Source organism: Vicugna pacos, chromosome 30 (genome assembly GCF_048564905.1).
Source record: "Vicugna pacos chromosome 30, VicPac4, whole genome shotgun sequence".
Taxonomy (NCBI): domain Eukaryota; kingdom Metazoa; phylum Chordata; class Mammalia; order Artiodactyla; family Camelidae; genus Vicugna; species Vicugna pacos.
This window is the reverse complement of record NC_133016.1, coordinates 8,803,038-8,815,163: the sequence shown is the minus strand read 5'-3', so window position 1 is coordinate 8,815,163 and position 12,126 is coordinate 8,803,038. Positions and strand designations below refer to the sequence as shown.

Sequence of the window (12,126 nt, the reverse complement as noted above, 5' to 3'; positions counted from 1 at the left end):
ATGGAAGGGGTTGGAAGAGCTGAGAATCTTTAGCTGTAGGAGCCCCATTTTCAGAACTTTGCTTTTTCTTTTCATCTTGCTGTTGCAACAAAGATTGTAGCCACTGATAATCACACATCTAAGTTTTGTGGAAAATATTCTCCACAAAACCAACTCCATCTGCTGAGTTTCAAATACTATATAATTTTCATTTTGTCTATTTAAATATTTTAATACTAATCTCTTATTTTTTATGTGCTTAGGAACTTTTAAAGTGAAGGGCACTACTGTACACATTAAATAAAGTAACATTGACAGGGAACTCCCTGAAAGGATGGTGTAGAAATATCTGGATTCTCCAATTAATTATTGCATGCCTCTAACTTTGTCTAAGAAAAAGTTAATGAAGCCTTTCTTACAATATAGAGATATGAAAGGAGGAACCAAATCATATAGCTCTATAAAGATTACACTCACAAGTTTGACTTTCAATTAAATGACAGTGTTCTTACATTTTATTTGTTTCTACTACATCAGAGACACTTTTCAATTTCTCTATTTTCCTATACTCCTAAACATTACATAGGCCTTATTTATTATAAATACTATACTTGCTTTTTCCATATTAAAAATCTGAAAATAATTGTGAATTAATGTTATCAATTGCATTTTTTTTTCCTCTTTGAACACACTCTTTATGGTTCTCAGTATTTGTTCGTTACATTTATTGTGTTACTCTTCAATGGCACTTAGGAACGTCCCATTCTACACACAGAAGTTAGTAAGACACACAGTTTTACTAAGAAGGAAATGTGACTATATATGTGGAAATTTGGAAAATTAAGTCAAGTCCTGGCCTAATAAACTCACTCCCATACATTTCATCTCTATTACCTCCAATTTTGAATTTTCACATACTTTTTTTTTTCATTTTGGAAATATATTTCTTCTGGAATTATCTTTCCATTCCTTTGATGCTTATCACCTTTGAAATCTAATGAGAAAGTTACTGACACTGGAATTTCTATCCCACAGTAGCAGTCGAAAATTAAAGGAAATGTATTCAATAATTATTTTCAGATATTGAACAACAGAGAGAACAGGACTGTGCTAAATAAAATTTTACCAGATTTAATTTGACCTAATAGCCCTGTGAGGAGGCAATCATCAAATTATAGTAACATAAATAGATGGTATACATATTATAAACACTGGCATTTTAAAATTTATTTAATAAATATTTACTGAATACCTACTATGTACCAGATGTCTATGAAAGAGAGTAAACATTTTTAAATGTTTTTAATTAATACATGAATATTTTAATTACAATTTTCAAAAAAATTAAAATGATGTAAATTATTTTAGTATCCTTTCTCTTCCCCTGTCTCTTAAAGCCACTCTCCACCTTGGAGGAAACCAGTAATAAAATTTTCTTTTATATTATTCCAGCCTCTTTCTGTGGTTTTATTATCATACAAACAATATTTGCATTCATTTACATTTATACTGGATTTTATACACATACACACATATGCATATATAAATGAAATTAAATAAAATCACATTTTATTTTGTTTCACTTTCTGAGAATTGCTTTTTTTCCTACTTAAAATATGTCCTTGCCGTATTTCCATGTCAAGACATAGTCCAACATTATTTTAAACTTATTATTAACATCTTCATGATAGCCTTCAGTGTGAGCACATTAGACTGTCTCCTTCACTATTAGGTACAGTGCTGCAATGCACGTGCTCATGATCCAGTTACTACAACTCTCACTTTACTGATTCCTGGGTGTGTCCAGTGTGACTGGCAGGACACACAAACCCCCCTGGCCTCTAAAGAAGGCTCTGAGAAAATACTACAAACTTCCCACAAACAGAGTCTGAGTACTGCAAGTCCAGACCAAAACCACCAAGCTAGCTGTAAAAACATCATTCACCAAAACGCAGCTAGCTGTAAATACCACTTTCTCTCTTTTTTAATCTACCCAGAAAACTTGACCTGAACCATTATCTAGAGTAAGTTACCTTCTGCATCATGGTTCCCCTGCATTTTATACGTGGTTTAATGTTTTAATGTTTACTGACCACAGTACCCACTCTTCTTCATTTTCAGACAATTCTTTTCTTTCCCTTCTCCTAAACTACTGCATTGTTAAGGGTGGGCCCTCTGTCTTGTTTATCTTAGCTTCCCAAACAGAATGGTGCCTGGGCATAGTGGTACTCACAGAAGGTTGCTGAATGAATGCATATTACATACTATATATCAATTCTTTAAAGCTTTTTTGTGAAGAGGAATGTAGCACAACTTTAATGTCATGCAAAGCCATAATAATTTGGTTCATCAACATTTGAGCTGTCCCATCAAACATTTTGAAAGTTGGTAACAACCTGAATCAAATTCATTGCTTTACTTTTTCCCAGGAATAAATACACTGCTATATTTTTGTAAAACAAACTGTGTGCTATGAATGGAAAGGAGAGATTTTGTAGTTTTCCAATGTTAGAATTGACATTTAGATGCCTTTGATCTATTGAGCATCTGACACACTGCATTCAAACTTCAGCTCTACTCTTTCTAAGGCTGCCTTAACCTCATTGAGCCACGATTTTCTCCTCTTGAAAATAAATATAATGGTGGTTACCTACCATGGAGCAATGTGTGTTTTAAATAAAATACAGCCTGAGTTGTATGTCATGCACCACAGTTTCAGAAAACTAAAGAGTGCAATATTAATATTAACAATGCTATTAATTAATAACAGTGTATAGCTTAATGGATACTAGTAATGATTATTAAGAATAAGAATAATAACACTTATTAAGCATTTATTATATATCAGGAGCTATTCTACATTCTTGGCATATGTTAGCTTATTCTGTCTTTACTGTAACACTTTAAGGTGGGCACCATTATGCCCTTATTATAAAGATGAGAGAACCAGGTGTCAGAGAAGTAAGTAAGTTGACCAACATTACACAGTAAGTAGAGAAACCAGGCTTCAAATTCAAGAATCAGCTGCTAGTGATACCAGGGATGACACAGAAGTAGTGATTGTCACCTCTGTGTGAATACTTCCATTTATTGCCCTTCAAGTTGAAAGTTGATTCAGTTAGAAGAGTTCTAGTTACCTCCTTGTTTTCAGGAAAAAAAAAAATCAAAGCCATTAAAGAAAGAGATTCCCTGAACTTTTTCTTAACATACCTACCAACTAAAGTATGCATAAAATGATTCCCGTATTTTCCTTCTAGGAAGCACCTGATTCTAATCTGCAAGTTCTGTTTCCAGTCTCCAGCTGAAAACCCCTCCAGAGTCAGCGTCAGCTGAAGAGCACCCTCACCAAGGCCCCACCTTTGCCAGGGCAGCACAAACTGATCATTGCAGGATTGTTGCTCTAGCTCCAGAGCTCCCTATGGCATCAGCCACGGGCCGTCATTAAACCTGCATGACAGCTCTCCTTCTCTTTCTATCCAATAATGCTCCTTTCCTCTGTTTTCCAAAACTGTAGGATCCTACAAGCACTCTTAATAAACACCCTACACACTGAACATTTAACAGTGTCAGCCATGCCTTTTGAAACAACCTGTCCCCTTGTCCTTCAAGTCAATACAGTCTCATGATTTTCTTCACAGCCTCGTGTTGCTTCACCCAACTCTTAAATGCTGTTCTATATTAGGATTTGTCCAAGATTCACACCTACACGTGATCTCGCTAGGCATGAAGGATTGAATCTCATTCATCTTTATGGTTTCAGTTACCATTCACATGCTGACAAGTCACAAAACTACATCTCCAAGCCAACACTTTCCTTCTGTAATCAACATCCACAAACAGGACTCTTGACTGGCCTTATAACTGAATGTCCCACAGAGGACTACCGCTCTTATCTATGCCCCCAATGTCCAGTGAATCACTAAGTCTTGCTGATTCTACTTCAAAACATTTTTGTATTCTAACATCTTTTGGGGAGGGTGGTCAGGATTCCCTTCTCTGATGCTCTAGTGCAGGCTATAATTCTATCTTACTCCTGGTATTCTCTCCATTTTCATTCATCTCCTGTCCTCCCCGTTTATTGAGATCAGAGATTAGCAAACGTTTCTGGTAAAGGGTCAGACAGGAACTATTTTAGGTTCTGTGAGTCATACAGTCCCTGTTGGAACTACTCAGTTCTGCTAGGGGAGCGTCAAAGCAGCCAAAAATAAAAGGAAAATGAATAGTCATGAATGCATCTCAATAAAACAGTATTGGGAAAAAAGAAAAAAAACAGGGTGTAGGCTAGACTGTGTTTGCCAGGGCCTGCGTCGAATTGCTATTCTTCCCAAACCTTTTCCCTAACTTATCCTCTGTCTTCAGATCTCAACTTAGATACTGCTTCCCTCTGGCAATCTCAGCCTCTGCTCCCTCTTTGCATGTGCTCCCAACACTTTATCTCTCCCATCATATTTTACTTCAGTTAGGTATTTAGCTGTCTGTTGCCCCGTTAGCTTACAAACTCCAGAAGAGTAGCAAACCAACCCATGTTGCTCACATTGGAATGCCTAGGATTGGTAGCGTTTGGCCCAAGGTAGGCAGTAATAGGTAGATCTGAACGAATGAAAGCATACTGAAAAATGCAGATTTAGGAATAAGCTACATGCATTCAGGGGGAGCAGTTTTGGGGTATGAGCAGCCATTTGGACGTGAAATATGATCATACGTTCCTAGAACCTCTATAGAATCAGTAAATCATTTTGAAAACATTTGAGTTTCCACAAACTCAAGGCTTCTAAGGTTGGAAACCACCTTAGGAGTTATATACTCCAAGGGTAAACTGGACTCAAACTTGATTTCACTCCCACGGGATTCAAACGTGTCATGCACTTACATCAGTGTAGCACAGCTAGTGAGTTTTCAGTGTAGGTTAGGAAGCAGTTTGGTGAGTGTAAAGGAAACTGGTCCCAGGAACTGCCTACCTGGCCCAATTTGGACTCAACCTAAGTACCCTTTCTCACGTGCACTTTCTCACAGCCAGACGCCTTATTTCAATTACTCTCACAGGCAAATTTTTTCCTGCCTCTGAATCTTTTCACCTGCTATGACTTCTCCCTTAAGCAACCCTCCCTCTGTTTTTCATCTGGCTTCTTCCTTCTCAACCTTCAAGTTTCAGAGGGGCTTTTTCTGGTTAACTAATTACATACATGCTGAACCTCTCACCTCTGTAAATCCCTTTCACTGCACCAGAGTCATTTCCTTCTTAGAACTAATTTTAAGTTGTTAACTGTTCACTGTCCATGTATTCATTTGCTCAATGAAAGTTGAGTTATGAGTTATGAGTTATGAGTTACGCTGGGTTCAAATCCCAGTTCACCAGCTACTGGAAATTGGCAATGCTCCTGGAAATTTACGTGCCCCAGATTTTCTGTGAGACGATAATGATGCTACTTACCACATGGGCTTATGTGAGAATTGGATGAATTAAAGTCTTTTGAAATTCTTCTGGAAAATAACTCAATACAGATTAGCTATATAAAACAATAATAATGACTGATTATTAGTATTAGTTATACCATCAATGGCTATTATATTACCAATAATAATTGACAAACATTAGCTGTTATTAATTATTTATTATTTATCTCCCTCACTAGACTACGTGATCCATTAGACAAGGGATTTTGTTCAAAACTATACACCTAGTGACTGGTACTGCAGCGACTGTTGAGTGAAAATGGCAGTCTCAGTAGCCTTCTCTCCCCTGATCACAGTGAAAATCCTTGAGCTAGTGAGTGTCCAGGGCTAGATCAGAAAGCAGAGGCCTACAGAGAGATACATCTTGTTCAAGTCACCTGTTCAGCAGGTACAGAAGAGAGAACTGAACTTGAGAAACTTATCTCGTCCAGGGCTGCTCTGTGCTAGGTTTTATTTCACCGATTGCTAAATATTTAGGAGGTTTTTGACTGCCACACAAGACTTCCCATCTCTGTACCATTTTATATTGGCAAAGCAACTGTGTACAGAAAGTCTTCATTTCACATATTGGGTTCACTCCAAAGTCTGTTCCTATGTCCATATTCATAAGTACAACTTTCCCTGGAGATCTGCCGGGGATTGGTTCCAGAACCTCCCACCACAGATACCAAAATCCTCAGATGTTTAAGTCTCTTATATAAAATGGGGTATATTATACAGTCAGTCTCCATATCTGTGGGTTTTGCATCCACAGATTCGACAAACCACTGATCAATTTGGGTGGGTTGTATGGGAGGATGAGGAACCCAAAGATACAGAGGGTCGACTGCACAAAGTGGCATTAGATTAGCTACCACCAGTGACCTCTATCTGAGGTCAGCTGCCACTAGTTTTCTCTGGTGTGCACACTGTATATCTATAAAATTTCACAGATAGTATTTAAAATTAAAAGTGAAGAAGAAACCAGTGACACCCAGTCATGGAAAGTAGGAACTACATAGTTCATGTGAAACTAATAAAAGCATCTCTAGTCCTAGAGGATGAATATTCCAAACTACATTGCTTACATTTGAATGATAAATACAAATTTAAAATATTCTACCGATGCTAAAACACGTACTTAATTCCTAAGAAAATTATTTTGAAAATACTGCACAGATACCAAAGGAAAAGTAGTTTATCTATTTTGGAAAATAAGGCTGTTACATTTACTTTCAAGTATCCTGGTAAACAAACATTCAAGGTTACAACTTACAATGTATTTTTACAGTAACAATATTTCCCATTAAGCACACCACAATAAATCTTTTTAAGGCTTTTTTGGATATATTTTCCTCTGAGCTGTATTTAGCCTTGAACAAGGCATCCTGATGAAAAAAATTTCCTAGAAACTGATGTTGAAAAACAAGAGCTTATGAAATCCCATTTTATCTACAAAGAGACAGCAATGAAAAGGGGGGAAAAACTTATTACAACCAATGAAAAATTGTTACTCCTTTGCTACTAAAAATTCCTTTTATTGTATTAACACACTGTCAGAACACATAAACCTATTTCGTATAGCAGTCAATTCTAAAACAATTACAAAGCTTGCAACACAGCTCTGGAAAAGATCTTTGAGTTCTCCTAGATGAAAAATTCTCTGAAAATAACAGAACAATATTTTGAAGGAAGGAAGTTAAGAATTATTTTCCCTATGGGAAATTACTTTAAAAATAAATATTTGGTTTTTTTAATTAGCAAACTAGAGAAGACTAATACACATAAGAACAGAATTCACCTTTAGTGTTTGGTATCCAGAGGTAATTTCTGTGTGCAAGTGGGTACATAATTATTTGTTCTTTCCTTCTGCGTATGTGTTTTTTCTTTCTTTCTTTTTTTTTTTCATCCAAAAGGGAATGCTACTAATTCTAATGGGTTAAGATTTTGAAAAAGCTTGAGAATGTTTTCCTTCCCTCTCTTATAACAAATCTAGGAGCTTGTTATCGTCATAAAGAAACTCCTTTGTCAACATGGTGGCTGAAAAGTAGAGTGGCACTAGCTGAAAAAGAGGTGAGTAAAACCCTTTCTATTTCCCTCTTCTATACATAATTTGGAAAAAAAAATAGAAGTGTGAAAAAGTTATCATGAACACTGTTAGGGGAGCACAGACGTGTCTGACATTAGGCTTGTACATGCAGACAAGCTAGGGATTAGAAATCCAAGCCTGCTCCTTCGGATGGTGGGAGACATCAACAGAACCAAAAAAGAAAAAAAAGAAAAAAAAGGAGCAGAAGAAATGAGCTTCCCTTGCACCAGGACAGAGACCAGATGACCCTCCCTAGAATGATGAGATACTTAAGCCCTTCTGGGAATTTAGATTAATCCCAGTAGAGAAACTGAGTTGAAGGAACTTAATGACTGAATACCAATCACAAAGAGACTGAGACTGCCTTCAGATAGGACTCAGTTTCTACAAATTAGAGAGTTAAGTTTTTGGGGAACAATGAATAGAGGTTTGGCGAAGTATTTTTTGTGTACTTCTGGGTAAACAGACCTCACTGCACATCCAAGATGGAAGAATTTTATGATTGCGTATTTTAACCTACTACATTTACATTCATTTTTGTAACTTACTTCATTTCAAATATGTTTTAAACGTCCTTTCACAGCAGTAAATATATTGCTACCAAATAACTGAATACCCATGTAATTTTTCATAGCATGAACTTATTACATTTCAAAAATTTCTTATTTGTGGATATGCTTTGTTTCTCACTTCTTTGCCTTATATACACGTACATAAATTATTTTCATGTTTTCCCTTAGATTAAACGTCTAACTCTGTAACTGCTAGGTTTCACGGTAGGTATCTCGAGTTTTTGATATGGTATGCCAAATATTTCTCTAGAAATATTGCACCAGTATGCATGGCTGAACAATATTTGTAATGGACTTTCCACTATAACTGGAGATCAACAAGAAGAATATTTGGAAATCTGATAACATTTCATGTTATCTCAGGTTTTTAGTCATTTTCATTATAAGTGGATTTAAGTCATTTTCATTATAAGTGGATTTAAGTATTTTTTTCAGGTAATTAGCTGTTTATTTTTCATTTGTCTATTTTTCAAGCGATACATATTTATCTCATTGATTTTATACAAAATTTTTATATATTCTGTATGCAAATTCTTTGGTATGTGTCTTATAAATACTTCCTATCTATGGCTTGTCTTTAATTGAAATGTGGACGGTTTATAATATTCTGTTAATTTCTGATGTACAGCATAGTGATTCAGTTATACATATACAAATACATATATATTCCTTTTCATATTTTTTCCATTATAAACTATTGCAAGGTATTGAATATAGTTCCTGAAATGTTTGCTATCTTGATTATAGTGGTTTCATACACTATACACAAACATACTAATAGAATTGTACAATTTTCTGTACTTCAGTTATGCTTTATTAAAACTGTTTTTAAAACTTACCCAGAGGAGCAGGACGCGGGGACTCAGGGGTGCAGTCGGGCCTCCAGAATCCCAGCATTCCTTTCGCGCCACCACCAAGATGGCGGCGCGCAGGTTGCGGTCCTTTTCCTCAGGCAGGTGGTTTCGTGTCCCCGGCCTTTCAGGAGTCCTGCCCCGGGGCTGCGCTGAGGCCCGCTCTGGCGCTCAGGAGGTGCAGGAGGCTCGGGGGCGGTTCAGACAGTTCCTCCCCGAGAGCGGTACGCAGAGCTCCCAGAGCCCGTCCCCCGGGGCAAGGCGGGCAGAGCTCCCAGATCACCTTCCGTGGCCTCAGACCACGGCCGGCTTGTTGCCTCAGGTGGGGCCTGGGCTGGCGCTGCTGCGTGCGCTTCACGTCCAGCGAATGGGCGCCGAGCTGACGGCGCCGGTGGGGTGCTCCGCTGCGCGCCTGGGAGGCCCGCGCGGCCGGCGGGGCCTGAGGGCGCGAGGCGCGGGGCCCAGAGCGCGGGAAGCTGCGAGAGCCGCGCGCCAGGGGCTCCAGGCGCGGGCGGCTCCTCACCCGCAGCTCTTCGCTGCCGGGCGGGCCTCGTGCGGCTTCTTCGCGGTGCCGGGCAGCTCGGCCAGGGGCCTGAGCAGCCCGCGCGGCACCGCCCGCTGGCGGCGCGCGGACGCTTGCGCAGGAGCGTCCAGCCCAGACTCAGGGTCCCGGAGGTCGTGAGCTTGGACGAGTTCCTGTACCGGGTGCTCAGGCCTATGATTTCTACTGCCTGCTCCAGCTTTATGGGTGTCGGATCCAGCTGCGCGGATCTGATCAGCCGGGCAATATCATGTCCAGGTACCAGCTCATCTTTAAGTTGCCTGGAGAAACGTACTCGGGATCACTGTTCCCCTGACTACAACTAGATCAAAACTGGGAGAGTCTGCTGGCAGTGCCGTTTGGCTAAACAGAATTAAGACATTTCTCCTTGAATTGTGTCAGTTCTTTGTCAGGCAGCAAGATGATTTCAGTAGAAAAATACCTGGAGCTCTTCACTTTACTACCCATTCCAGAGATGGCGCTAATGATGCAGCTGCATATCAAAGAGCCAGGAAAATCGGCGTCCTCAGAAACGACTTGCTGCAGACATAACAAAGTTTGTTTATGGAGAAGAAGGGCTGGATTCTGCTTTAAAAATGTACACCAGCCGTTTGTCATAGTAGCATACATGCACTGGAGGTCATGTCTGATCAAGAGTTAAAAAGAGTTTTTTAAAGAAGCTTCATTTTCTGAATTACTCTTTAACCTTGGAAAAAGCGTCCTAGATACATACTGCAAAGCAAATGCCATTCCAGATGGTCCCCGAGGGTATTGGATAACAGAAGGTGGAGTCGGTATTAATCACAGACAAGTAACAAATTCTGAGACTGATTTAATTGTTGGACCACGTATTCTTAAGAATGGACTTTCATTCTTAAAGATGGAAAGGAATTTCTACACTATAAAATCGCTTCAGCCATGATGAAAAATCCTGGTGGTTCAAACATCCATGATTTGTTCTCAAGATACAGAAAAGAACTTGAACCTTCACTTATGCAAATCAGAACAGAGAGTGGAGTAGACTCTAGGTTTCACACTGTAAGTAATTTCATTATTTATGTAGGTTGGTTAATAAATAAGGTGTTTGTGTGATGATGAAATATTTTATTTCCTGATCTGCGAGCATTGACGACTATAGAAAACCATGGGTTTTCTATTAACCTGGGTTAATTTTTTTAAAAAATTGTACTTCATGAAAAAAGGTAAATGTTGCCTTTCCTCTCCTACCCTTCTTGCTCTATTTTTTTGGAGATGAGGAGGAAAAATGAATAAGAGATCGTGTAAGGAATTGTGGATACTTTATACCAGGTATATATCTCACTGATCACAGCGTTATATTGTTCTAAAATCAAAAGGGAATGGGAAGTGTCCACTTTAAGAATGTGAAATGTAGTATTGGAAACATAAATTTATGATTTTTTCATTATTTAGGAAGTAAATATAGTTCTCCTTAAAAAGAAGAAAAGCATCAGATGAAACCATAGTTGTCATAAGAAATTACAGTAGAAATCATTTATTTTCAAAGAAAAGAACAAAAATCAGTACTTGACTTTTCAGAAAGCTTCTGATTCAGTTTTCCAGGGCCTGGCCTACGTATAATTAAATTTATTCGTAGCCTTAAAAAAAGTAAAGTACCCAGTAGAAACTCCTGAACTACACAATCCATCTGATGAAATTAACAGCTTGGATACAACAGGTTAAAGGATTCAATAATTTGAAGGCAAATTGATGTAAGTTATTCGAACTGAGTCATATAAAGAAATCAAACAAACAAACAAAATGACAGTAATCTCAGGTGTGGGACAGTATGAAGCTAGCTAATGTATATGTAATTGGAGTTTCAAAAGAAGAGGGGAAAAAGAAACAGACAATTCAGGGATCAAAGGAAAACAATAACAAAATTCCTTGTTTCAGTTGTTAAGTATTACAAAGAGAGAACTTCAGTATCAAAGTTAGTGAGTCTAATCAGTCAGTGTAGTAAGTATTAGAACTAACATATCGCCTGCCTGGGGTGCTCTGCTACCACACCTAACTCATCTTCAAACGCAGCTCCCGTCTGACTACCCCCAGTGGTTTTCTGATCTCCACTCCTCCCTTAGACATCGGTGCCTCAGTCATTCCTTTGCATTCCTTAATTTTACAGTATTATACTTTTATCATTGGGCATTTAATAATTTAGTTACTGTTTTGTTTATACTCTTGTCTGTCTCTGCCGCTATAAAACTAACCAGGGCAGGCCCAATGTCTTATTTAAGTTTATTTATCTAATATCTAGTAGTATGAGCGCACCTGATTAGTCTTCAGTGATTATTTATCAAGTGAAACAAAGAATATGAGGTACAAAAATTTAAAACAGAAAGAAGGAAACTGCCTAGAACTTATTACTATAAACCCTAAATAGATATGAGAAACTCCTCTGTAAAGGAGAACAGGGCAAATTATTATGTACATTTTGTTAATAATTCCTGCGGTCCCTTAAAATTGATTTAAAAATCCATGGAAAACACTCCCACATTTTGAGCTGGTGGAGCTTGGCTTGTGACTCTGAACAAATGAGTTTCTTAGTTTTTGTGTCGAAACATGTCTTTTCTTGGAGTTCATCTCCTTTTTCCTGTCTGATGAGAAGTTAAATTGATTGGCATGGGCCTTTCATCTATTCTG

At 38.1% G+C, this 12,126-nt stretch overlaps 1 pseudogene; it reads left to right on the top strand.

Annotated features, from left to right (window-relative positions):
* Window positions 1-8,991: 8,991 nt before the first annotated feature.
* Window positions 8,992-10,449, top strand: LOC102527347 (tyrosine--tRNA ligase, mitochondrial pseudogene; annotated as a pseudogene).
* The last annotated feature ends 1,677 nt before the right edge of the window (window positions 10,450-12,126 follow it).